This window comes from Ictidomys tridecemlineatus, chromosome 2 (genome assembly GCF_052094955.1).
Source record: "Ictidomys tridecemlineatus isolate mIctTri1 chromosome 2, mIctTri1.hap1, whole genome shotgun sequence".
NCBI lineage: Eukaryota > Metazoa > Chordata > Mammalia > Rodentia > Sciuridae > Ictidomys > Ictidomys tridecemlineatus.
The window spans coordinates 162,100,662-162,126,214 of NC_135478.1; the positions used below are offsets into that span (position 1 = coordinate 162,100,662).

At 34.0% G+C, this 25,553-nt stretch overlaps 2 protein-coding genes across 4 annotated transcripts in view; one reads left to right on the forward strand and one right to left on the reverse strand.

The window, feature by feature from the left end:
- Positions 1–5,306, reverse strand: part of Lrrn3 (leucine rich repeat neuronal 3) — a 34,680-nt gene extending 29,374 nt beyond the window's left edge. The window contains exon 1 of the mRNA XM_005335939.4: positions 4,832–5,306. The gene's annotated coding sequence lies outside the window, so the exon portion shown is untranslated. The remainder of the gene's footprint in view (positions 1–4,831) is intronic.
- The window catches only part of Immp2l (inner mitochondrial membrane peptidase subunit 2), an 868,756-nt gene that overhangs the window by 462,604 nt on the left and 380,599 nt on the right, over positions 1–25,553 (forward strand). The gene's annotated exons all lie outside the window — the stretch shown is intronic.

Sequence of the window (25,553 nt, forward strand, 5' to 3'; positions counted from 1 at the left end):
GGACTTAAAAAGATAAAGCCTTGTGTGAGAATTCAAGAAGAAGGGAAGGGATATTTACTAATGATTACTGAAATGTGATCAGTGCTGTACCCATAGTGATCAGTGCTGTACCCATTCTATCTCCTACTCCCTGAAGTCAGAATATCCTAATTCCTCTACATGTTGGCAAGTCTCTTATCTTACACAAACTCATTCTCCAATTTGAAGGAAAGGATAATCATCACTTACCTATCCTACCTCACCAGGTTGTTTTAAGGAACAAATGGTATTGTTGGAAAAAAAACTTTGTATACAATAGAGCTCTAAATAAATATTCTCATTACTGTGGTTTTTTTTATTCTTAATTTCCCCCTGAATTTTTTGAGTCCATTAATTACTGTTATGTTATTGGAGAACACATTTAGAAGCAGAGATAAATTTGCCAAAAAAAAAAAAAAATAGGTCTTTGAAATTAAAGAGGTGCTATTGCCTACAAAGCCTCTCACACTCTAACTCTGGAAATGAAAAAGGCAGGGTGGGGAGTTTGGGGGGTGAAAGAAGGAAGGGGTTGCTATCCTGAGAATACACTCCTTATTTTCCAAAGAGGTAAGCAAGCCAAGCACCAGTTGTAAGAATGGGCACTGAATATGAAGAAGGGTGCATGCTAAATGCCTTAAAGTAATTCCAGTGAAAACAAGTAAAAAATAATGTGGAGCATATTTTCAGAATTCTTAGAAAAACTTACAACTAGAATAAATGATCAATTGGCTGAATCTCTCTAGTTGAAGGATAGCAGCATTACTGTTAGGATGTTTTAAAAACAGTGCAAAACTCTAATGTTTATGACTCATTCTAGAATAAAGTGGACTGGATCAAGAAGATAAATTAAGGGTTTAAAATATTTGTGATATATACTTAAAAAATTCTTGCTTCTTCTTTTATTAAATTTTGGTTTTTGCTTCTAGAATACTTGACTATCTTGCTGAATATTTTTTTCTTTTTTGCCCCATATTTCTGAGTCTTTCTTTTACATTTTATTATATGAAAAACAGAGGACGCAGACTTTTAATTTACTGCTGGAGGGAGCACTCTAAGGAGTTCTATCCTAGGCCTCTCTAGTAAATGGCTGTGTATATTTAAAATATAATACATATTACATTATAAAGATCTTAAATCTTTTGTACTTGAGTTTCTTTACCCATCACACTGAACTTGTTAGACTAAATACTGAAGGTCACTTTCAATTTAAAAAAAATTACATTATTCTATGCTAGCTCTTACCCATCTTTTATTCCCCTATGCTGAAGCTGTGTATTGTATTTTTATTCATGGTGACTTAAAAAAAAATAACCCTCCCTTATGGCCTTAAAAGAGTGAACATCATAGCAAACAGATTTGTAGAAACTTGACAGTTACACAGATATTGTAGATGACCTGGTAGGTGCTGTTCTTCCAAAGAATTGAGAGGAGCATTAAATCTTCTTTGTTAATCTTATATTTATTGACCTCTAAGTAGCATCTTTTCAGGTCTTCTTCCCTTCCCATCAAGTTAAACAATTTGATTTCTCCCTATTATTGTTTCCCATCCTCTGGCACCACCTACTTTCTTTATATTAAATTTTTATTTCCTCAGACATTATGGCCAAGGGAATAACTGCTATTATATTCTTCTAGTGACTTGCTGAATATCACTTTACCACGAGGGATGGGGAAGAATTCTTTGAGCTCCGTGTAAGAAATGTGTTCTGTTGTTACATAGTGAAGGTTTCCTAAGAACTCGTCATAGCCAATATCAGAGAGTATTGACAACATTGATTAGATATACTGATATATGGCCTAGTGTTAGCTACTTCATTTAGTTTCATGTACCAATGAGCAATACATAAGTAGCTTACACTTGGAACCAGGTCTGCATGGAATATTTTAGTGGATTGCAAACATGTCCAGTGTTTCTCCAGAATGGCTAGAGCCACATACTTGTAAATTATTCTTTGGGAGCATCTTTACTGAGGCTAGGATTTTTGCCTCCATTTTTAGTGTGCCATAAGCTTCCTTTTAATAATCTCCTTCTGAATCACCAACCTCATATACAGCCATCAGGGACTGCTAATTGGGTTACAGCATTTAATTTTTTGTTGTTATGGTTAACTCAAGTTACTGACCTTTCTGTTCAACTAAGTTTTCAATAAATATAATGTTACCTAGGAATTTTACACTCAAAAAAATATCAGAGTAGGGGAAAAAGTTCAACATCAAACCCATTTTGTGCAAAAGCAAATGTTAAAAGATGAACAAAGAAACAGTAAAATGCACATAGTGAATCATAAGTTAATCACCTTTTTCATAGGTCCTCAAATTGCTAGTTTAGAAAGCTGGTTACACTATTTATTAAACTGTTAACAACCACTACCACCACCAAAGGAAAAATTCCACCTACTCATCAGCATTCTACCTCAGCATGTTGCCTGTGACAAGCAACACCCTGAAAAGATGGTTCTTTGAAGCTCCTCTTGACAGAAAGCTATTATTTCTTTATTTCTACACGACTGGGCATGGTTAAATCTTTCAGACATGCCTGTGTGTCCATCCTCTGGAAAGGCTTACTAAGTCACCAAACTCACGGGCACACACCAAATGACAACACTAGGGGCCTGGGTGACAGTGTTTTTCAGATTCTAGGGCACATTACTGACTTCTAAAACCCACATAATATTTATCTGAGCTCTACTAAGGTTAAAGAGCCAATCCCTTGTACTTAGCTGTCACTGATTGCAATTTTAAAATAGGCTGGGTAAGATTTTAGAATGTGTGTGTTTAGTATGAAAACTTTCCCCGTGAAAGGTCTAGGAGAAACTGAAATCAATGCTGCAATGCTACATTATATAGGAGTTTGAAATTGGGAGGTAGAATGTCTACTTCAACCATTCCTCTTGGTTAGGAACTTAACGGCTGCCTCAAAATAACAGATCTGATCTGTTTCAAAAGCAGCACTTCTAATGAATAGCAGAAAAGCAAATAAAAACACCTTTTCTTTGCAATAAATCATTTTGTTTTTTCTATAGATTGCATGTGGTGTTTGAGGCAGAGCGAGCAAGCCTGCCAATATTGCAAGCTAATGCTTCAGCACCTTTCATTTTTCACCCTGAGCAGGAACCCTCTTCTTAAACTTGTTCATTTTACAGAGGGAAAATCGAAGCCTCTGGCAGATTGTCAGAGATGTTTTATTGTCATCATTTACAAAGGTCGCCAGAATTAATTGACTTCTTACATTATATATTGTAAACTGACTCATTTTTTGACACATTTATGGGAAAGTGGCAGGATGTAAGTGGCTTATTGTCTTTTGGTTTTGGCATATGTTATAAACTAGAAACCAATAATAACTGTGAAATCACAGTTTAGGAAAAAAAATAACACAGTTTCAAAGAAGCAGACTCTATTAAGTGTTTGGTTAGTTGAACTAGAGGAAAGGAGAAGAGAGTTCCAGAAGATGAAATGTAAATACTGGGTTTGTTTTAATGTCTGTGCAGGACCCATTAATGGGAGTAGTGAATGTTTCCATGAACATCCTCAATTGGTGTTGTCTGTTTGAAAGCATATTCTATGTAGCTGACTCCTTTTACAAGACTGGAAGTAAAAATTAGCCCATGTTGTATTCCATGAATCATCATCACCACTTGGATGCTCATAGAGTTTACTGAGAGTAATTCTGTCTCAAAGGCATTACTTCTGGAACTAAAGATAAGAAATTTAGGATATGAGTAATTGTAGTACCAGGGCACACTCTTTTCTTGGTAGATATTTTGATTCTTCTTCCCTTTTCATTTTTCACATTGTTCCTTTTTACTAAATCAGGAAGGTTCTACTCATACTCATAGTCTGCTTTCAATAAAATTAGATGCATGGAAACAAGGACATATTGTTAAAAATGAATAAATTAGAGCTGAATTAAGCCATCCAACTCAATAACAGCAAAGGGAATATTGCACTTGGTTAGAACAAACAATCTTCTTAAATAGGAAATGTACTTTAAAGCCATCCTGCTGTGATCCTGTTAATTACCAAAGAAGATTAGAACTCTTCTGGTTCCTGGGATCCTTTTACCTAGTGTGTGGCAGTTCCAGCTGCGTTAGCAATCAGACATTTGCACTGTCCCTTCAGACCAGTGAGGGGGATGTTATTAAAGGGAACTCATTTACTCCAGTTTGTAAGACGTAGTCTGGCAGAAATTCAATAAATGTTTTTGATATGCTCATTCTGCTACTCTGGTTAGTGGTTTTTCCTCTTAACATACATATAAGAGCATTCTCCTTAATCTCCATCCACTGGGAAAAAAGGAACAAAAATGTCCTATTTGGGATAGGGGGAGGTGGTTGCAAAACACAGAATAATGTTGATCTGCTTTCCATTACAAATAATATGAAGAAAAAGAAAAATCCTACTACCCACCCTCCACAACCTGTGTTTCTTTTTCTCCTGTCCCTGGTTCTCTGTTTGTCTCCTTCTTCCTCTCTCCCACTTCTCTCTTTCTCTCCTCTCTTCCAGACCCCTTCTCTTCTGTCTCCCTCCTCCTTCTCCTCCCCAAACACTGCTTTTTCTCTCCCACTCACATCCTCTGATGGGCATTCAAGCTAGTAAAATGCATGTTGGAGAATCCCACAAGCACAGATAGGCATATACAGATCCAGAGGGGTTTTGCATGTGAATTTCTTCTCAAAAGTAAAACAGAGAAAATGCTCTCAGGATTCAGACAACAAGAAAACCTCAAGGGAGAATTTAGACATAAAAATAGGAGCACCAATGAAACAAGAAATAGAGCTTATTTAAATAGATATGTATATTTTAAACTTACCTTGCAAAAGCAGTTTCAGTGCTAGACCACATACAGTGTCCCTGCGTGCTGAATTCCTTAGTTCCTTGATTCAGATAATCACATGGTTGTCTTCTTTCCCGGGTATAAATCGGTGCATATGTGTGTGTGTGATAAAGTATACACAAATATGTATCAAAGATATGCACACATGCAAGCAATCTTATATCTGTGTCCTAAAATATAAGGAAGGCAGGAGGCTGCAGCTCAGATTCCTTCTCTTGCCTGTAACTCTCCTGGTCGGCAGCTGAGGCTCTCAATCCAGTGCAGGGAGATCCTGTGAGCTGTCGTTATTTCTCCTTGTTTCCATGGTGGTTAGTGGTGCATCGTTCACCCGATCAGTTGTCACACTGACATGGTGCTGCCTGCTCAGCGGTCATTAATAACTGAACACCCTCCACTCCCCAGAGAGGAGCCAATCGCTTCAGACTGCCAAGATGTAGCACTCGCAGCTGCTCCAGTCTGGTTGGCTGAAGCAACCTGTCTGTTCTATGACACTGCTGCTTAGGGTACAAATAAATGAAACAGGCTTGCATATTTTCCTAGGAGTCATTTTCTTTCTTTTTTCCTTCAGGGAATGTAGAGATTTCTCCCCCCCCCCCTTTTTTTGAACAAGTTTTTCTATTTTTGTGTTATCAGTCATTCAGAGAAGCTGTGTTCTCACTTTGAAGATAGGCAGGGCATTCTACTAATAAGGATTTCCCAAATATTAAAAACCCTGCTAAAGACTCAAGCATCTGACTCCTTCTCTGTGCCTGAAACTGGAGTGGTATTTGGTTCTCTATAGTTCCTACTCAATTTAGATTGTATATTTGCTGTACAATAGCATATTCTTTTTTTCCTTTCTTTTCTTCTTTTTTTATTATAAGCAATGACATTTCATATTTGGAATGACAAGACTTTAAAAATAAAGCATATATTTTCTTCTCTATAATTCACAACATTGGTATGGAAGGGGGGTAATTTTAAAGTTATATTTTCAGTTATATCCACATACTTCTCGTGTGTGTGTGTGTGTGTGTGTGTGTGTGTGTGTGTGTGTATGTGTGTGTTTAGGACACATGAATTTACTATTCCAGTGGATATATTTCTCTATAATAAACTAAATACTCAAAATGATTTTTCCTTACTTGTAGGCCTATTATCTTTAAATAGCTATTTATCAGGAATATATCCTATATGAAACACAAACAAATGTGATTTAGGTGTATCAGGAATTTGGAAAACAGAGAAAAGTATAGCAGTGTGTATGTCTCAAAGAATACTTTGAAAAAAATGGACAGAAGTTTTAAAAACACATTTTACAGCTTTTATTAGTATACTAGAGAAATGTTGAGAAGATGGAACATGAGGATTAATTTGTCAACAGGTCAAAAGCAGGCTAGATTCAGGACTCCAGCCCTGGTTTTGAGACACTACCCTCTAGTGGAGTTAAAAGAAAAGACACTATTAGATTTTCTTGGTGTTTGTGTGGGGAGGGAGGGTAGAGCATCACAACTAATTGTTCTTAAGGAGTTTCTTGAAATAACATAGGCTAATAATTTGAAGTTATTATAATCATAATGCTTGAAAAATTTTAAAATGCTAAGCCTGTTTTTAATCATATATTTTCACTTTGTAAAAAGTTCCCAAATGCTTTACTATTTTTTTCTATAAAATTTTTATTTTGATTTGTAACCATTTGAATACATGTTAAAAATGGCTTCTTGCTTAATTTATTGACACTTATTTTACAGCATTATTTTAAGGTTTTATTCTTTACCAGATGCTCTAGTATTTACTCATAAAGTGTATAATCAGTTCTTAGATGTTAGGATTTATGATTCAGGGTTAGAGATGTTGTATTGGAGTATATTTACATATAATTTAATGTACTTATAATACTGATAATAAACATCTTTCTTTCCCCCAATTTCACTTTATTAAGCTGTAATTTTTGTGTATCCTAAATCATTTCAATCTTTGAAAGGTTTATTTTGAAACAGGGAAAATTTATATTAAATTTTTGATAACTGTTTGAAAAAATTAACTTTTATATTATGATTCCTTATGCATTTCATTTTGGTTTATTGATATTGACTGTATAATTGCAAAATGAGAAATGAAAGCAGTTAAAAGGCACTCTGATAATGAAGGTAAGTTGTAATGTTCAAACAGATCGTGTTTAAAATACTTTCTTGATTCTTAAATGAACTACAGTCCCTTTTAAAAATATTTTCAATATCATTCACACATCCAAGAACAATCTTTTAAGTTTTAATTTAGTTAAGACTGAGTCCTATTGTTAAATGATTTCTTTTATTATTTCATTGGAAGTTGTTTTAACTAAATGATACTGTGTTTTGTAGGACAGGAGTTGAGATTGTCTTTTTTTAATTTTTTTTTTTTAGTTGTAGATGGACACAATATCTTTATTTATTTATTTATTTTTAGGTAATGCTGAGGATTGAACCCTGTGCCTCACATGTGCGAGGCAGGTGCTCTACCACTGAGCTACAGCCCCAGCAAGATTGTCTTTTTAATGCAGGCATATGATAAATTTAAAAGATCTCATGCAAATTTTGGTAAATTTAGTACTATGGAGCATTAGAAATAGGATTACATTGTGGAGGAGAAAATGGCTGTTGCTTTGAATGGAAAGGATGATGTTTCTATTCTTTGGCTGTAGTTTCTATCTTTGTTCAAGAACATCAACAGTTTAGTGGAATCAGAGGGTGTTTTAGGTGCTTTTTCACTTATCAAGGTCAGTCATACACTAGAAATACAAAATGTCTCCCAAAAGACACATGAAACAGTTATTTAGGTGTCACATCTATAATGAAGTGCCATATGAAGTCATTTGTTTTGATGGGGTAACAATTTCAGGATTCTTGAGTTAATGCAATTGTGAATGATCATCAAATGAGAACCATAGAATCTCAGAACTCTACTGTTCTTCTAGAAGGTCCAGAGATTTGTTTGAGTATACATAAGTGACAGAAGTGAGCCAGGAATACAATCCCTCATGTCTTCTAATATTTCTCTACAAAATTACTCTATCATCCAGTGGATAACTGACAGATATTTTTTATTTTAATTTTTCCCTTTTTTACTCCCTTTCTTATACTTTCTTTCTTTCTCAAGTTTATTTCTTTATAGTCAACTAAAACATCAGAGAAATTTCACCTTGCAAATATATTTTATTATATGGGTGTACATGTTTGATACCTTGTAGTAAATGTCTCCTGGGATTCCCAAATTAATAGTTAGTCTTAATGAAATGATTTAAAAACATAATGTATAATTGATACTTAAATTATGTAGAAAGAGTTCTGCCTTTGTTGTTAAATAAGAAATGATTAGAATACAATAAATATTCATTGATTTATGGTCAAAGTTACTAATTTGTGACAGGGTTTATTGTTGTTTCATCCTAGGCTTTATATGCCTGTGTTCTTTGTTTGTTTGGCAAATGGATAGATTGCAGACAGATTGTCTGAGTTTGAATCCTTACGTTGCCAACTTGCTAGCTCTGTGAACCTGATCATAATGTTAAGTGTCATGTCTATTAAGTATCTTGTTCAAGAATCTCAGTTTAAGTAGCACCTTGCATTTCATTTTCCTCCTAGGATTGTTATGAGGATTAAAGTAGTTAATACATATACAGAGCTCAGCAAATGCATGAAAAAGTAAGAATAAGTGGATATTGGACATCAGTTTTTGTCAGTGCAAGGAAGGTTGGCTCTGTAATTCTCCCAAGTAGTTGACTGTACAGACATGACACCACACCCAACTACCTGCTCTACTTTCTAAAAAAAAAGAAATACAGAAAACAATATTCACTTGTAAAATAAATGATTGCTTAATTGATTTTGTGTCAACCAATTTGATACTATTATTTTTTTTAGAGAGAGAGAGAGAGAGAATTTTAGTATTTATTTTTTAGTTTTCGGAGGACACAACATCTTTGTTTGTATATAGTGCTGAGGATTGAACCCGGGCCGCATGCTTGCCAAGCGAGCGCGCTACCGCTTGAGCCACATCCCCAGCCCTCGATACTGTTTTTTTAAGGAATGAATTTTACGCACAAGACAATGAATGCTTTTATATAGTTATGATTATTCAGTGTTGATGACAATTTTTATTATCACCTTGATTATTGTCAGAAGCATTAGCTCCTACTCCTCCTCTACATCCACTTTTGTCTTAGTTTCCCTTTTGTTTGGAATGTCCTTTGTATCTTCTACTCTGAATTCTTGCTTTTAAATGTCTGTGTCCCAACACTCTAAGAAGATATGATCTTCATTTGACCCATAGTAGCATTCTTTATTTTTCTTATAACCCATCATTTTTTTTCATCTCATAATTTTTTCTAAAATTTCACCTCTTCTTTAGCTTGTAAGTTTCTTCTAGATGGAGATATATGTCTTATGATGTCTTTAAGCTCAATAGTGCATTCTTACATGGAAAAAACAACATTTGTTGAACACTAGTATATCTCTGTGTGTTTTAAAAGTTATTTAATCTTCACAACATCTTTCATCAGATATGTAATTTTAATCCCCAATTGTCATAGTAGAAACATTGGATGAAAGAAGTTAGGTTACTTACTTGCCCAGTGTCCCAAACTATTAAAATATGGGGATAAAATATGAACCCAGTTAAGTCTATTTACAGAGTCAAGTCTCCTTCCACTATACAAGGAACTCAATAATAATTTGTACAATAAATGAATGCTTGATTGATGTTTGTGCCAACCAATTTGATGTAGTCAGCAACTAGGAATGCCAAAAATAAAATACTATTTTTAAAAAGGAATGAATTTTATTCACGAGACAGTGGATGCTTTTATATAGTTACGGTTGTTCAGCATTGATGACAGAATTTTTATTGCTGTCACAATTTGAGAAATAGAGCTTGGAAGAAATGCAGTACCTAGTCTGAAATTTGAGTTGATATGCTCAAAAAACTAAATAAATATGAATGAGCCACTGATGATGAGGGCTTGTGATTAGAAGGGCTTCAGTGACTCTGTCCTTTCTGATGGCAGATTAGCTCTTAATTAAGATAGAAACATGATTTAAGGGAATAACATTGATTATTATAATGTTGAACTGGATCGATTTCAAATTTTCTTTTTCAAAGGAATTTGGGGAAGTAGAATTGGGAAAAAATGAGATCTTCATTTAATTAGAGCTTGTTTTTTTTTTGTTTTTTGTTTTTGGTACCAGGTATTGATCTCAGGGTCACTAAACACTGATCTGCATCCCCAGCACATCCTCAGTGACAGGGTCTCACTGAATTGCTCAGGGTCTCACTAAATTGCGGAGCCTGTATGTGAACTTGTAATCTTCCTGCCTCAGCCTCCCAAGCTGCTGGGATTATAGGGGTGCACCACCGCATCCAGCTATAGATTTTATTTTTAATGAAGAATATGATTCCATTGGAAGAACACACATAATTTTTCACTCAAGGAAGGTCATAACCAAGAACAAGAAAGAGAAATCCAGGGGACAGATCTGTTTCTCTATCCTTTCCTCAGATTCCATTCTTCCTTCTATTCTTTCTCAGGCTTTTTCTTTGTTACTCATCTCTCTTATCTTCTCCCTGTGCCTGTCTTCATTATTTTCATTCAGAGGACTAACATTTTTCTCTAGATATATTAGAAACAACAGTGGCAATAAAGTGAGGCTTCTGTTAAAATTACTGTGTAGTGCAAGATAGAAAATTTATGCTTTTTGTATAATTAAAAAAAAACAGCAGGTAATTGGGTGTGGTGTCACATGTCTGTAGAGTCAGCTACTTGGGATGTTGAGGTGTGGGGATCAGTTGAACCAAGGAATTTAGGAGTGACCTGAACCATACAGAGCAACCCTGTCTCTTAAGGGGGAAAACAATATAGCAAGTTGATGAATAGCTGAATATGCAGATAGATAGTTACAAAAGTTGCTCAGAAATAACTGAGAAGAAATACACTAATGCCTAAATATACCCAACTACTGGCACTTGTTTTCTTTGATGGGATAATTGATATCTTTCCTTTGTTTTAACTTCTCAAAATTTCTATAAGCAATACATATTGTTTTTAACATTGGAAGTAATAGCTGTTATTAGAAAAGATACAAACTCTTTTGTGGTACCCTTTTGCTTTATAATTAGAGTTATTTAATAAAATAAGTTTTTTAACAGTGTTCAGTTCTATCCACATTATAATATTTAAAATAGTAATAGCAGTGTGTGTTCATTTTGTTTCAAGGATTTGAGTAAAACTCAGAAGGTCATTTACTTAAAAGAAAGCCTAAATCAGGAGAGTACCCTCAAGGAGATTGATTTTGTCAGATTGGTGACTTCAGTTACACATGAGGTTGTATATAACAGAGCTGTTCATTATGTGAGAATAGAGTGTATCTCTTGACCTGAACTTTTCTTTGCTGATCACTTCCTCTTTTTCATCTGCTTTGATTAGTACTTTTTAGATGCCAATTGGCCTCATATAAAGAATCATCTAAGTTATTGGCAAAAATTAAGCTCTATAAGATGGCATGTAATTTCATACCGATTCTAGGCAAAAGTTAAAAACCAAGATGGCCTAAGGTAACAATTTGCTCCTGATGCAATATTCTCATATACAGTTGTTTAGTACTTTCTTAGTTTTGACATGGGTTCATTTGTAAAGATGGAATAATGAAAATTATTTGTTTGTACCCAAGTAAGAAACCAAAGCAGTGATTTTTAAGAAAGAAAAAGCAGACTATTTTATCAGAAAAAAAAATAAGCATCTATTTATATTGTACTATCTAGATAGAAGTTAAAGGGTCATTTGAATTTTCCTGAATATTTTATGTCACTTTTACTTGACTTCTACTGGATGGGAGAAGAAACGTTATCATTCCATTATTATTCTCATCTGTTTCTGTTTTTTCATTGATGGAGGGTACAGAAAGCCCAGAGCTAAAGTTCTCTGTCTAATCTTTTAGTGATCATTCATACAGTTATTCCTTTTAATATATAAAGAAGGTGTTTTCAAGAATGAAAGCAACTCACTGTAGCTAGTAGGATGGCAAAATAGACAGGAGATTCTTGTACCTCCTACCTACATGTGCACCACTGTAGAATTTTTAACTTTTAATCTTAAAATCATTTTCAACTCTTACAGTCCTAGTATATTCTACCAGAACTACAAGGATCCTCCCAATTCTTTTCATTTTTTCTATTACTCACTTACAAGATTTGACATCCTTTCAACTACTTCCCAGTGTGTTCTTCCATTTCTTTTCTTAAATAAAAACTAATCTTCTTTCAGGACCTGTTATTTTTCTAAGTCTCTTTGCTTGGAGACTACTGATTTTCTTTTGACTCTTAGGGCTGGGTGTTTTGTATGTGTATATGTGCATATATTGTTCATGGGCATCATATTATTGTAATTCCTATGGTTTTCCAATACCAGTTGCATTTTTTTTCATAAATTATTTTACTCTTCCATATGACAAATAGCACTCTTAACCTTTCTATTTTTCTACTACCTTACCTATCCCTCACTATATTTGAGACGTGATATCTGGTGAACATTATCCTTTTCCACCATGACTATTACTAAAATCTTGGAAGATTTCAACTTTTAAGAATAAAACCAGTCAGTAATTTCACTGTATTTCAGAGACTCTTTTCCAGGGACATTCCCTTGGTCTTATTGGTAACTGGAATTATTCTACCTCTGAAGTCTTGAACTTCAATATTCTGCTTTTGATTATAACCCCCTATTCATTTTGTCAGTTTAGAATTCTACCCCACCCCATTTGCTTTTTTGACACCACAAATACCTCAACTTTATTGAGGCGAGTTCTTTCCTGGTCATCCTCATCTGTCTTCCTTTCCTACACACCAAAGTCAATCATCTAAGCTACTTACCTAGAATCTTTGCTCTTGTCTTCCACCATCCTCTTTCAATGAACACTTCTGGATAACAATGTAATCTTTGTTTTCTGCTCCAGTCTTTATGAGACAAAGTGATCCTGGAAGAAATCAAGCAGGGTACTCCCTGGTATCTACTATAAAGGTAAACTGTCACACTTGGGTCTTCAGCTGTGCCCTTCCAGCCTCATGTTTGCCCTAAGTTATCCTTTATCTCATTGACTTGAAGGATGATTTCAAACTCTAGCACTCTCTTTTTCCTTTTCAGTTGCTGATAATTCTTAGGAAAATATTGCTTTAACTTTTAAGGATTTGTACCTTTAAATATCAACTCCCTTAATTTTATGAATTTCCAACTTATTAATATGTCTTTATCCAAACTCATCAAAGTATGAGAATTTTTTTTTTACTGTCAATCTCTATGTTATTCATTTTGTTTCTTCAAATTGATCCATTTTATGTTCTCAGGAATTTGTTTCCAGTAGGATTACTCCCCAGTCTACTCTACGATTTATGTATTTCCACAAAATCAATAGATATGTTTAATTTTTACCCGTACTAAAATGATAACAATTCTCCCTTCATTACATAACCCCATTCTATCTTTCCATCTCTATCCTCCTCAGGAAAGTTCCTCACAAAGCTGTTAACATTTGCTACAGCCACATCATCACTTTCTACTTACTTTTTAAACTCATTTTAATCTGGTTTCTAATCTAATCTTTGCTGCTGAAATTCTATCTTGGGATCTTATCAGTGCCTTCCTTGATTGGTTCATGCACACAAAAGCCTTCTAGTCATTCTCCTATTTGCCTGCACATTGTGTCTGCCATCATTGTGGGCTCATGTCTCTTAAAAATTAATCTTAGGTCCTTTGGCATACTGCTCTTTATGTACTCCCTTTTTTTCTTTATAGTATCACTACCTAGTTATCCAGAGAATTCCAGGGTCTTTGATATTCTACATTCAACCAGTTAGTGAATCTTGCAGATTTTACTTCCATATTTTCTTGAATCACGCTCCTCCTCTGCTAGGCCTTAGTTGTCATAATTGCTCCTAACTTCCCTCTTTCCAGTCTCATTCTTTCTAGTCCATCTTTTTTCTGCAATATGTAGTCAGGCACTGGCTTGTCTTTAGCAAGGCTGCCTCCCACTGTTCACTCTTTAATCTTCAGTTTAGTTGTTCCTTCTGAGAGATCTGTTCCTTGTCAAATGAGGCTGGGTTTACAGAGTAATGAATCTGAGGATACTGTTAAATAAATGAATGAATGAATTTTAAGTAAAGGTTTGATGGAGAAGAAAGTGATATTGCAGAATATTTAAGCACAGCAGAATTAAGTCATTAAAAAAACCATTCTCTTCTCTTTAAAATTGTTTTTACAGATACATAATAATTATACAGAATAGTGGATTTCATTGTGGTATATTTGTACATGCACATAAATCTTTTAATCTGTGATTGTGATGTGTAGACTAGTAAAAACAAGAGCAAGGATATATTTTAACATTTATGTGAGGCAATTAGCCATAATACATGGCCAACTGGATCAGAGATACCTTCTCTTGATTAAATAGAGAACTGATGTTGTGAATTTAAGTTATGAGGAGAAATCCATCACAATTTCCAGGAGGGAGAAAAGCTCATAACTATTACTGATGGTGATGCAGTATTTTCTTTGATAGCAAATTTAGTATTGCAGTCCTTTTTGTTGTATTTATTATTGCTGTTATTCAGAGAAATACAGATGATTTTACTTGAGCTATCCACAGAACACAATGGAATGGGTCATAATTTGAAATAAGTATTGCTATGCAAGTGCAAAAATTATGTATGCTGAAATCATATAATTCCTAGAAAAATAATAAATAGCACTTGTTGACTCCAACTATATGTAAGACACTGATGTTTAGTGAGCACTGCATATGTTTGGTTTCATTTTACAAGATGTTGAGGCAACCAGGGGCGTTCTGCATTTTACAGAGGAGGAAACTGAGGTAAACTTTTTTAGTCACTGAACTAGTTTATAGCTAGGGCTGGAATATAAGTCAGATGCCAAGGACAATAATCTCAAAACTGTATTTTGTTTCCCCAAGTATCATGTGTGATCCCTATTGTCCTCTTTCTTGTATGTTTTGTAACAAACTTTTGTTTCCTACCTTTGCTTGTCACCAAGATTGACACAATTAACATAATTTTGTTGTGCCTGCTTTTCTCACCTCAAAATATTTGACTATATCCTCCTGAGTGGATGATTGACATTGTATAAACTATAAACCGTTATCCTCAAGGGTAAGAATTATGTTAACTCTATTTTATATTGATTTTTATTCCACAATTTTGACTGCCTTTGAGAGTCAGTATTTAAAATAAAGAACAAATGTATTAATTAGAGAAACCAGCTCTTTTTAAAAGTGTTGCATTGTCGTGAAAATAAGCAATGGATAAATAGATCCACATATAGAAAGCTTCAACATTGCTATCCCTAAAACTGTTTTACTATTTTATTTTTTATATACTTGACACTATAAAAAGGCAAAACTTGCACTATGTCTTAACAACAGAATTTCAAAGCTTTCTTAAGGACAATTGCTATGCAGAAACCAGAGAATCAGAAGAAGCAGTCGTTAGGCGTAGACAGAAAAAGAAAGAGAAAAGCTTAACTTTTTAAGGTAAGGAGACATTTCAAATGTAGTCAAACAAAAGAACAACATATGTCTTTTTTGTGAAATCATTTGTTTTTCTTTCCATTCTACAGATGTGATGCCAAAAGTGAGCAAATTAACCCTTAACGTTAAGAGCACTTCTCACACCCGTAAGCTTTTATAAGAGGTACATTTTATTAGAAATACAATGAATATTCAGTTCTTTAGCCAGCTCACACTTTGAGGGTCTCTGTGGCTGTATGATGGTCACTGAGAGCCTATGTGTGAACCCCACGCTGGGGAGAGGCCTGGAGCTGGAGGGCTGCGCTGAAGGCTTTCACATAGTTCCCATTACTAAGGAAACCACTCGTTTTGTCTGAACATGCTCTGAATAGATGTCTCATTTGAAGTCTAGTGCTCAAACCATGAGGATTGCATTATGGAGCTGAGAAAGAAATGAGGGGAACACAAAATGCTTGAAAATGCCACCAAGCATTCACAAAGCGTCATACTGTAATAACATTCTATGAGACAGAAGGTGCATTTATTTTTGCTGCATTCCAAGTTATTTCAGTGTTATAAAAGCAAATTCCTTTGCCTGCCCACGTAATCAAAATAAGCAAAGCAGATGTTCTTCTGACCTATTCTTAATTCCTACTCTTGTTAGGGTATCACTGAGAAGTGTGACATATAGCACAGGAAGGACAAAATATGGATTCCCATATTAATCTAGATTCACTCTGTTTTCTTTGTAACTACATGGTGTAATGCTATCTCTGTGCCAATAAACAAACACATGTTCAGAGTCAGACTTCAGTTTGCAGCCTCTAAATTGTCACTGTTAAATTCAGAATGGCTACTGCAAACTGGTACTAGATACGCGTTAATGAGTATCTGATTCAGATACAGAGTGAGAAAATCCTACTTCTAGGAGGCTTCCTTCCACTCTCCAGCTCCTGCCAACCCACAGAAAAAAAAAGTAACTCCTACCAAAAAGTCAGTTTTTTTTCTTTCTCCCTTACCTTAGTAAATAGAATTTATGACACTTTGATTATACCATACTCTTTATCACCCCCTCCCCATTTTTGCATATGTCTAATTGGCATTTTGTTAAATACACAAAGTGCTATATAGACCCTCAATCAGTTGCCACTGACATGCAATATTGAAAGTTAGAGGAGGAAGATATTACTATTTATTTTTCAAGCTACTTTAATTTTTTCCGCAAACAGGTGTTTCAATAGCTCAATTTGTCCATACATGCAGAAATTAACAAATATTTACAGATGATTTGCCATTTTACTGTTTTGCCAACAGTCATGGCACTTAGGTGACTTCTCTGTATGAAAATTCATGATTGAATGAAATCTTTGAACTTGTAGCCCAGAACTTTAATACTGCACTGTGGACCTATGTGCAGAGGCTCCTCAAGATTCTCTTTGGAATAACAATGTTACAAAAAGGTGCTATAATATCTAAGTCCTAGAAACAAGCATAATAAGGAAGTACAGTTTTCTTTTCTTAAAGATCAATAGAATAAAATTAATAATGTAAAAAGCCAATAGCTTCGTTAGAAAGTATAACTTTTAAAAAACTTTTTATTTTTTCCTGTAGTACTTTTAAATATATTGGCAGTCATGCATTTTTAGTGAAAATATATTTCAAGTATATATCTTTTTCAGATTTTCTGCCCTACTAAATTTTAAAAATATCTAATTTAATAGAATTGAGTAAGGATTAATTAAGTCATTTTCTAGTTTTAAATGGGGAATCCCAGCATCACAAAAAGCCCCTACATTTGAAACCATGAACAAAAGAAAGTTTATACATGTGAATGACACAAATATGTATCTTATTAATAATATCCTCACTAATTTTGATTATAGATCTTCAATTCATTTTGAAGTGAATAGCCTGAAGCTACCTGCTGTTTCTGTTCTGATATGTTTATAGAATATTTACAGAGTTTATGTTTAGCAGTTTAAATATCATGGTGGTTTGTAAGAAAATTATTCTAATACTGAGACTTCTTATGAAATGTCTATTTTCAAATGCATTAGGTCCCATATATGGATTTGGAAGACATCAGGCTGTCTGCATTTTTTATATTCTTGGTATTCAACACAATACCTGGCATATGGCAGGCATTTGGGAAGAGGAAACTGAACTGAATTGTTTAATATGAGGAAAATATAGCAAGCTCAGCATTTATAAATGACCCTTATTCTGCTTAATTCAATATTATATGATAAAAACAGCAAATGCTTAATTGTTTTAACACTTAGCTTAATAAATTATAATTTCTCTTTGTCCTTTCAGTCACCTCTCTTTTTGAAATATTCTTGTGCGTGTATGCACTTGCGTGTGTACTTGATAAAATTGCATTGAAAGGATTGAGTCAAATCTGTCAGACAGCTTTTCTTTTGTTTCAAGTCTATAGTGGTTATATTTGTATTTCATTCTCTTAATGGGAGAGCTCTCAAAATGTCTCCAGGTACCATGAAACATCAGATATTCATTATAATTCCATTTCTGCCTGCAGCAATAAGATCTGCAGTCTGTTATAACAATCATACATTTCAATTAACTCAAAGCATCATCTTGTTTGGAGAAGTAAATTTTGAAGACTCAAATTTGTTAGTAGGCCAAAAGATTATAATTTGAATAAGAATGGGGAATTTAGTTATTACCCAAATTATTAGTACATATCTATAATTTGCAAAGTTAGTTCACTTAGAATTTTTTTAAAAAGTTATAGTGTTTTACATGTGTATGTAAACATACATATTTTTAATTATTAGGTGTTTCATATGTGATTGCAACATTGCCTAAGGACACAAGTTAAAATTTTCTTTCCTAGAACAGATACAATGGAAGGAATGATTAGAATATTGTCAATTTAAATATAAGTAAATGGTCTTTTCATTTTGAAAGAGTGGGTTTAGAAAAAAAATGTCATATTTAACTAAATGAGGCATATATTGATTTCCATTCCTTTTATATTCCTTAAGTAAAAAGTAAATATCATTTTCTATAAAAATATTCATTAATAGCATAGGTTTATTGTAGAAAATTGGAAAACTCGAAGAGTCAGAGAAGAAAGCACTTACCCATCAAGCATGGTATATACTTAACTATACTTCACTTTGGTATATATTTTTTGCCTTTACATAAAATAAAACATTCCCTGGTTTTAAAAATTATATGAAAAAATCTTTATTACTGTCAGTGTATATTTAAAAAAAATGTTTTAGTTGTCAATGGACTTTTATTTTATTTATTTATGCAGTATTGAGGATCAAACCCAGTGTCTCACACATGCTAGGCAAGCGCTCTGCCTCTGAGCCACAACCCCAACCCCCTTTACTACATATGTTAATACCATATAGTTGATCATATCAACTATATTTGTATTTTGGAGAGGACATTTGTTTTTCTAAATTCTTTTCAGTGCCCTACACTATTACTAAAGACTAAACAATGTGATGATAGAAATCACAGGATAGGATTGTTGTAAGTGACATTTTGTGTACCAAAAAATTTGATCATTTTAAGACTCTTGATTTTTGCTATATACCAAATTCATATAGCAGCATGAGTCTTTTTTTTCTCTCATGCTTTTGCCAGTATTCACTCATGTAATATATTTGAACACTTCTTCAAATGCTGTTGCATGTGCTGGGATCATAAAGACAAAAAAATAAATAAATACTGATTTCTGAAATTTTATTTGTTGGGGTGGTGTATGAGGTAGGTGATAAACAGCAGTTACAGACTTATACATTATGATACCAGACATTAGTATGTATTGTTTAAAAAAGTTAAGCAAGATCATAACACAGTGAATAATGAAGAGGTATGATTTTACATTCAGCATTAAAGAGTTCATTCTTAGAAAGTGACGTTTGAATTCAGACATGAATGTTGAAAAGAGAGTCTGTCAAACCAATAACCAAGGACAGAGGGTTCCATTTCGAACAACATTGTGTGCCAAAGTGCTCAGGTAAGAATGAGCTTTGACATATCCTAAGTACAGAAAAAGGCTGGTGTGCATAAGAATAGTGAACAAACAGGAAGTGCCTGGGCATTGGATCTGAGTGATGACTAGGAGTGAGGTCTCATATGTTCTTGAAAACCATCAAAAACAATTAGATTTTAATTGTAATGAGCAGCCAGTGATGGTTTGAAATAGAATGTAGATATAGTTGCATTTATCTGTATTGTGCTGGTCGGTGGTACTGTATATTTGGTGAAACTATTTGGGTAGATGATGGTCTACTAAGAGATGAGAGATGAGGCATTCTGAGTGATGAGTTAATTGCCCTTGTCCTCATGCCCAAATAGAGTTCTATTTTTTCCCATATAATGAAGAATACTGTTTAAAAATGCTTAAACCGCTTCGATCTTTTGCTCAATTGTGAAAAACAAAACAACAAAAATGTTTTGCCCTCATCAGTTCTAGTCATTCATTTCCCTGAAGGGAGATTCAAATTTGTAATAGAAGGAATTCTAAGAAGTAGTCAGTATAACATTCAGCACTATTTTTCAGAAATGAAATTATGCACCAAGCAGAAGAAATAACTAGTACAAAGGTCCCATGGTGTGAATTTATGGAGCAAATATTGCAAGCCAGGCTTTTGTTTTGAGATCAGATTTTCCCGAGTCCACCTGAGCCAAAGTGACTTAGCTCATGTAGTTTTCCCTATTAAAGGATAGACTCTGTCATCTGTTAAGTCCTAGCTGGAATCAGAAAGAAGAAAAAATAAGATACAGTAGAAGGAAAAGAAAAGTCTTTTATTTTGCCTCAAAAATTTTTTCAAGAGAAAAGGACTGAGAATGAGATGCTGGAGAGGTGTTTTCCAAAGTGCACTCATGGCATTAGCTTGAAGTTGATTGGGTACACTAAAACAAACAATATCATTGCCTATGTCCCTGGTAAAATAACACCTTTTTTTTTCTTCATCATTTTTGTACCATGTCACAGCAATTTGGCCACACCACAAAGTCAGCAAAAATATTGCCTAATATTTACCTTCCAGAACCACAGATGCTTTGTTGAGATTCAGTGAGCAGAGTCCCTAGGCAGAATCTGGGCTCATTTCGGAGCTACAGAATGAATGGAAGACAAGTCAGCCATTAAGGAGATTGCTGCTGGTGGGAGCTGAGTGGAGGTTTATTCTCCAACAAAACTACCAGGCTTTGAGCAGACCAATGGAGAAAAAACAACAGCAACAGCACAATCTCTCCAAACCCAACCAACCAATCAAACAGAACACCACAACAATCTATATCACAGTTCTGATTGTCAGCAAGGCCAGCAGTAGCTAGGCACACACTGAGTAGCTATCAGCTCGACAGTGCTTCTCAGACTTGTGAATCACCCAAGGATCTTATTAAAATGCAGAATTAAAAATTCAGATTTTGATTCTGCATCTGTAACAGCCTCCCAGGAATTGTTGAATTCCCTAGTTCACAGACATCCCTCAGAGTAAGGAGAGTTAGCACAGACACACAATCATCCTGAAACCAGTGGACCCCTCTCTTCCAATGGCATGAGTGAGGGCTATGTGAAGAACCAAAAGTTAGCTGAAAGATCTCTCCAATTATCGGACTAGATCCAACATAAGCTAGATAGGATATTTGGTTTATTTGAAAATAGACTACTCAGTGATAACTATCAAATGGAAGGGGCTTGGAGAGAACACTTAAATGGCCTGTAAACAAAACTAATCATTCTTCTCTTTTCTCTGTATTCCAGAATAATGAGTCAAATTTGGGATATCTTTCAGCCAAATGATGGACACATCATATTTTGGATATAAAATCATAGAGCTCAGAGTAGAGATTAGAGTTTAAGTTTTAAATATAGAAGTCATCAGTATGTGTTTAGATAAATAATTTGGGGAAAGAGTGTACAGAGAGACAGTAAGGTCTGAGAATCCAACTTGGGGCATTCTCTTTTAATATGAAGCAAAAGTGAAAAGGCTGGGAGATGGGGATGTAAAGGTGCGACCAGGAAGCAAAAAGCTGAAAGTGCTTAGTGTTATGGAAGCTTCAAGAAAAAATGAGTAGCTGGGCTGGGGTTGTGGCTTAGTGGTATTGCTTCAGCCTCAAACTCATGAAGCCCTGGGTTCAATCCTCAGCACCATATAAAAATAAATAAATAAAAATTAAAAATAAGGTGTTGATCTACAACTTAAAAATATCTTTAAAAAATGAATAGCTAGCTACATTAAATGTTCCTGCAGTTTTGAGTATTATGAAAACAGAATATTGACCAATAGAACTGGTAACTACAAATATAGACTTACAATATCTATAAATAAAACTTTTAAGACTTTGAAAGCAATTTACTTATAATATAATCGCCACATTTTTCTGCTCCCATTACAATCAGACTTATTGAATTCTGGGCCTGATAGCCCTTATCTCCACCTGTTAGCTTTATAATCCCATCAGTCCACTCTAATTGACCTTTGGTCTCTGTCATTCCATTGAGTGGTTCTTATCAGTCAGCTCCATGTGGCTGAATTCCCCCAGATTTCTTTATTCTTAAAGATACTATACAGATGGATTTGTTTCTAGATATTTTTCAGCGTTTCTGTTTGTTGATCATAGACAAAAGTACTACAAAACTACTCTTATTGCTGCAATCTGATGTGTGATTTCAATCTTGACCAGAACCAGACATAAAAGAAAAACTAGGTATTCAATGTTTCTGAAAGTAAAAAACATATTCTAAGAAGAATTGGGACTCTGTCACCCTCTTCTATTGTAATGGAGCCCCACTAAGAAGAACATTAAAATGTTGATTCCCTGCAGTGATTGTATGGATGAAATCTCTGTGAGCCAATTTCCCTTTTTCAAAGTGATCTAAATATTGTTCAGAGAATGCTAGTTAGTTGGCAGAGGAACAAGGATTTTGGCAGAAATATGTCCAAGAATTGGAGGACTAAAGATATGTCTCATGTGCCCGTGTATTTTACATTGGACAAAGATTAACTGGGTTTCACTCTGAACCTTAAGAAATAAAGCTTCTTCAATGTGATTAGAGATAAACTTTGCTTTGAAAATTTATTGTAAGCATCATTTTTATGAAAAGCAAATTAGTATTGTATAAACTCAGACTTTTGAAGTAATAATCAGCAGAAAGAGAGATCCTGAACCATTTGATGAGGCATCATAGTAGGTGGAAAGATTACAGGTCAGGCAGTACATGAACCAGGTTTTGGATCTAGCTCTGACCTCCATTTAATATATTAATTTGGGTAGGTCATTTAACTTTTCTGGGTCTTATTTTTTTTAATCTATAAAATAAGAGGATTAAGCGTGCTTGTCTCTGAGGTTCTTGCTTGTCTCAGTTCTAGCTCTGATGTTTTATGAGTCTGTGGTTCACTGTGGAACAAAGCAGAATTCAGGAAGTGTTTTTTACACAAAAGTAATTTCTATTTGCATACATTGGTATCAGAGCTTGGATACTTCCCTATTTTCTAGGGACAGGCCATGGAGTAGAGCAGAGCAGAAAACTGACCAGTAAATGCACATCATGTATACTTTAATGCAAAATTTTATCCCAAATATATTTCTCACATTTTCCTACATAGAAGCCAAAGTTAGTAATTAAAGACAGTTTGTACAAATCCTTAGAAAAAAGGATTGTCTTCCTGAGTGGCACAGTTCTGTGGCATATTGTAAAGCAACTAAAAGAACATTTAAGGGTGGCCTCTATTTTAGCAAATGATAATTAAAAGAAGATACCTCTTAAGAGAAGTAAGTGGTAGAATTCCACACATTGAGGACTCATAAAAATGGACTCAAAATATCAGTAAAAATGATGCAACAAGAAATAATTCTGAACTTGCAAGCTAATAGACCAGATAAGCAAATGAGACCTCTTATTTTCTATTTGCCATATTTCTAAGAGGAAAATGAGAACATGGTCTTACATCTGTATAAGCATACAGGTTTAAATGAAAAAAGCTTAATTCAGAGACACGTATTTAAAAGAACTTTTACTTTATTCAATCTTGTAGAAAAGTTAGTGATATGGGCCAAACTATACATCATGTATTATATGAATGTACAAATATGAAACAATAAATCCCATCAGTATGTACAATTATATTGCACCAATAAAAATGTGGGAACAATAAAAATTAATAAACAAAAGAATAATACATGGATTCCTAGATGAAGTACTCTCAGCAGCTGATAACATTTTGAATGTATACAGGTATGTGAGTGTACTTATTATATACATGTATACACTCATATTATTGTATTTTAATTATTGTCATGACTGACCCACTTGAAAGAAACTTGCCCTGAAATTCTTTTAAGAAGTTATTCTCTTCCATACACAGTACAATTATCAAATTCAGTATATATTTAATATCAGTAAAGGCTATTATATACAGCATATTACATGTTTAAATTCTACAAGTCATTTCAGTAATGTTATTTACAGTTGTTTCTTTGTCCTAATCAAGGATCATGCATTGTATTGAATAATCATGTCTCCTTAAACTCCCTTAACCTGAAAGTTTTCGACCTTTCTTTGTCTTTGACTTATATAGAATGTTCCTTATTTTAGTTTTTCTAATAAACAGGTTCCCTCATGAGTGAGGTTGTGCATTTTGAAAGTAACTCATACCAAAGTGTCAATTTTAGTGAAACCTACCATACCATGAGTCCTTAAGCAAAAGGTGTGTCAGTCAGCCTTTTCCACTGAAGAGATAACTTTTTTTTGTTTGTCATTAAGTAATTAATTTTGTATAAATATTCTATTTCTAATTAACTTTATGCAATAATTTTAGCATTTCCTAATGACTCTTGCCTGAATCTTCACTACTATGGCATGGCAAAGTAGTTATTTTTATCCTGTTGTTCTTTTTATATATGTTAGTTGGCATCCTATTATAATGAGTAGCTTTTACTTATCTCCTTTTTGCTTTGTGACAACAAGGGCTAGTGGATTCTTTTTCCTAAAATGTGTTAGAAGTTAATAACATCATTATTTATAGTGATAATAGAATTGGCCCAGGTCTAGCCAGTGGGCAATATTTCCTTTAGAAATTCTCTTTCAGTCTTGGACATGACCCTATCACTTTTTATTATGGATGGTTATAATCCATAGCAGAGTCTTGGGGAGTCTTTATTAACTTTAAAAAATGGAAGTGAATTTAATGTAACATAAAATTAACCATTTAAAAAATGTACCATGTTTAAATTCAATAGTATTTAGTGCTTTCATAGTTTTGTGTAACCACTAACTATATAACGGTTCAAAACATCTTCTGCACACCAAAAGAAAACCCTGGAATCATTAATCATTTTTCCCCATCCTCCTTTTTGCTCAGTGTCTACCAGTCACCATTCTGCTTTCTGTTTTATGACTTTACCTATTCAGGAAGTTTCATGTAAATGGAATCATACAGTATCTGACCTATTGTGTCAGAGTCCTTCACTAAATATAATGTTTTCTAAGTTCTTCCACTTTGTAGCAGGAATCAGAATGTCACTGCTTTTGTGACTGAATAATTTCTATTATATATTCCACATTTTGTTTATCTCTTCATTAGAGATAAACATTGCGCATTAGAGTTGTTTCTGCATTCTGATAATTGTGAATAGAGCTGCTGTGAACATCAACGTACAGATATTTGCTTGAGAAACTTTTAAATTTTGGTAGGTGTATGCTTAGGAATGAATTTACTGATTATCTGGTAATTCTCTGTTTAACTTTTTGAGGAATTGCCAAATCATTTTTCCAAATTGGCTGCAATTTATATTCCTATGATCTATGTATGAGAGTTACATTTCTCCACATCTCACAACTTCATCAGCACTTTTAATTTTATATATATTTTTAAATTCTCACAAATCTAGTGAGGCCGATAGTTTGATTTGCATTTTTCTAATGATTAATTATGCTGAGAAGATTTTCATACTTGACTATATTCTTTGAAGAAATTTTTATTCAAGTCCATTGCCTATTTTCTTATGTGGGTTATTATTTTGTTTTTGTGTGATAAGATGTCTATAGATTCTATAAACTTTTAGTAATACATAATAACATATTGCTTTAAAAATAAAAAGCATAAATTAATTGAAATTCATTTTTTTCCTATCTGAAATTTAAGCAAGAGACATGATTTAACAATAGTACCAGG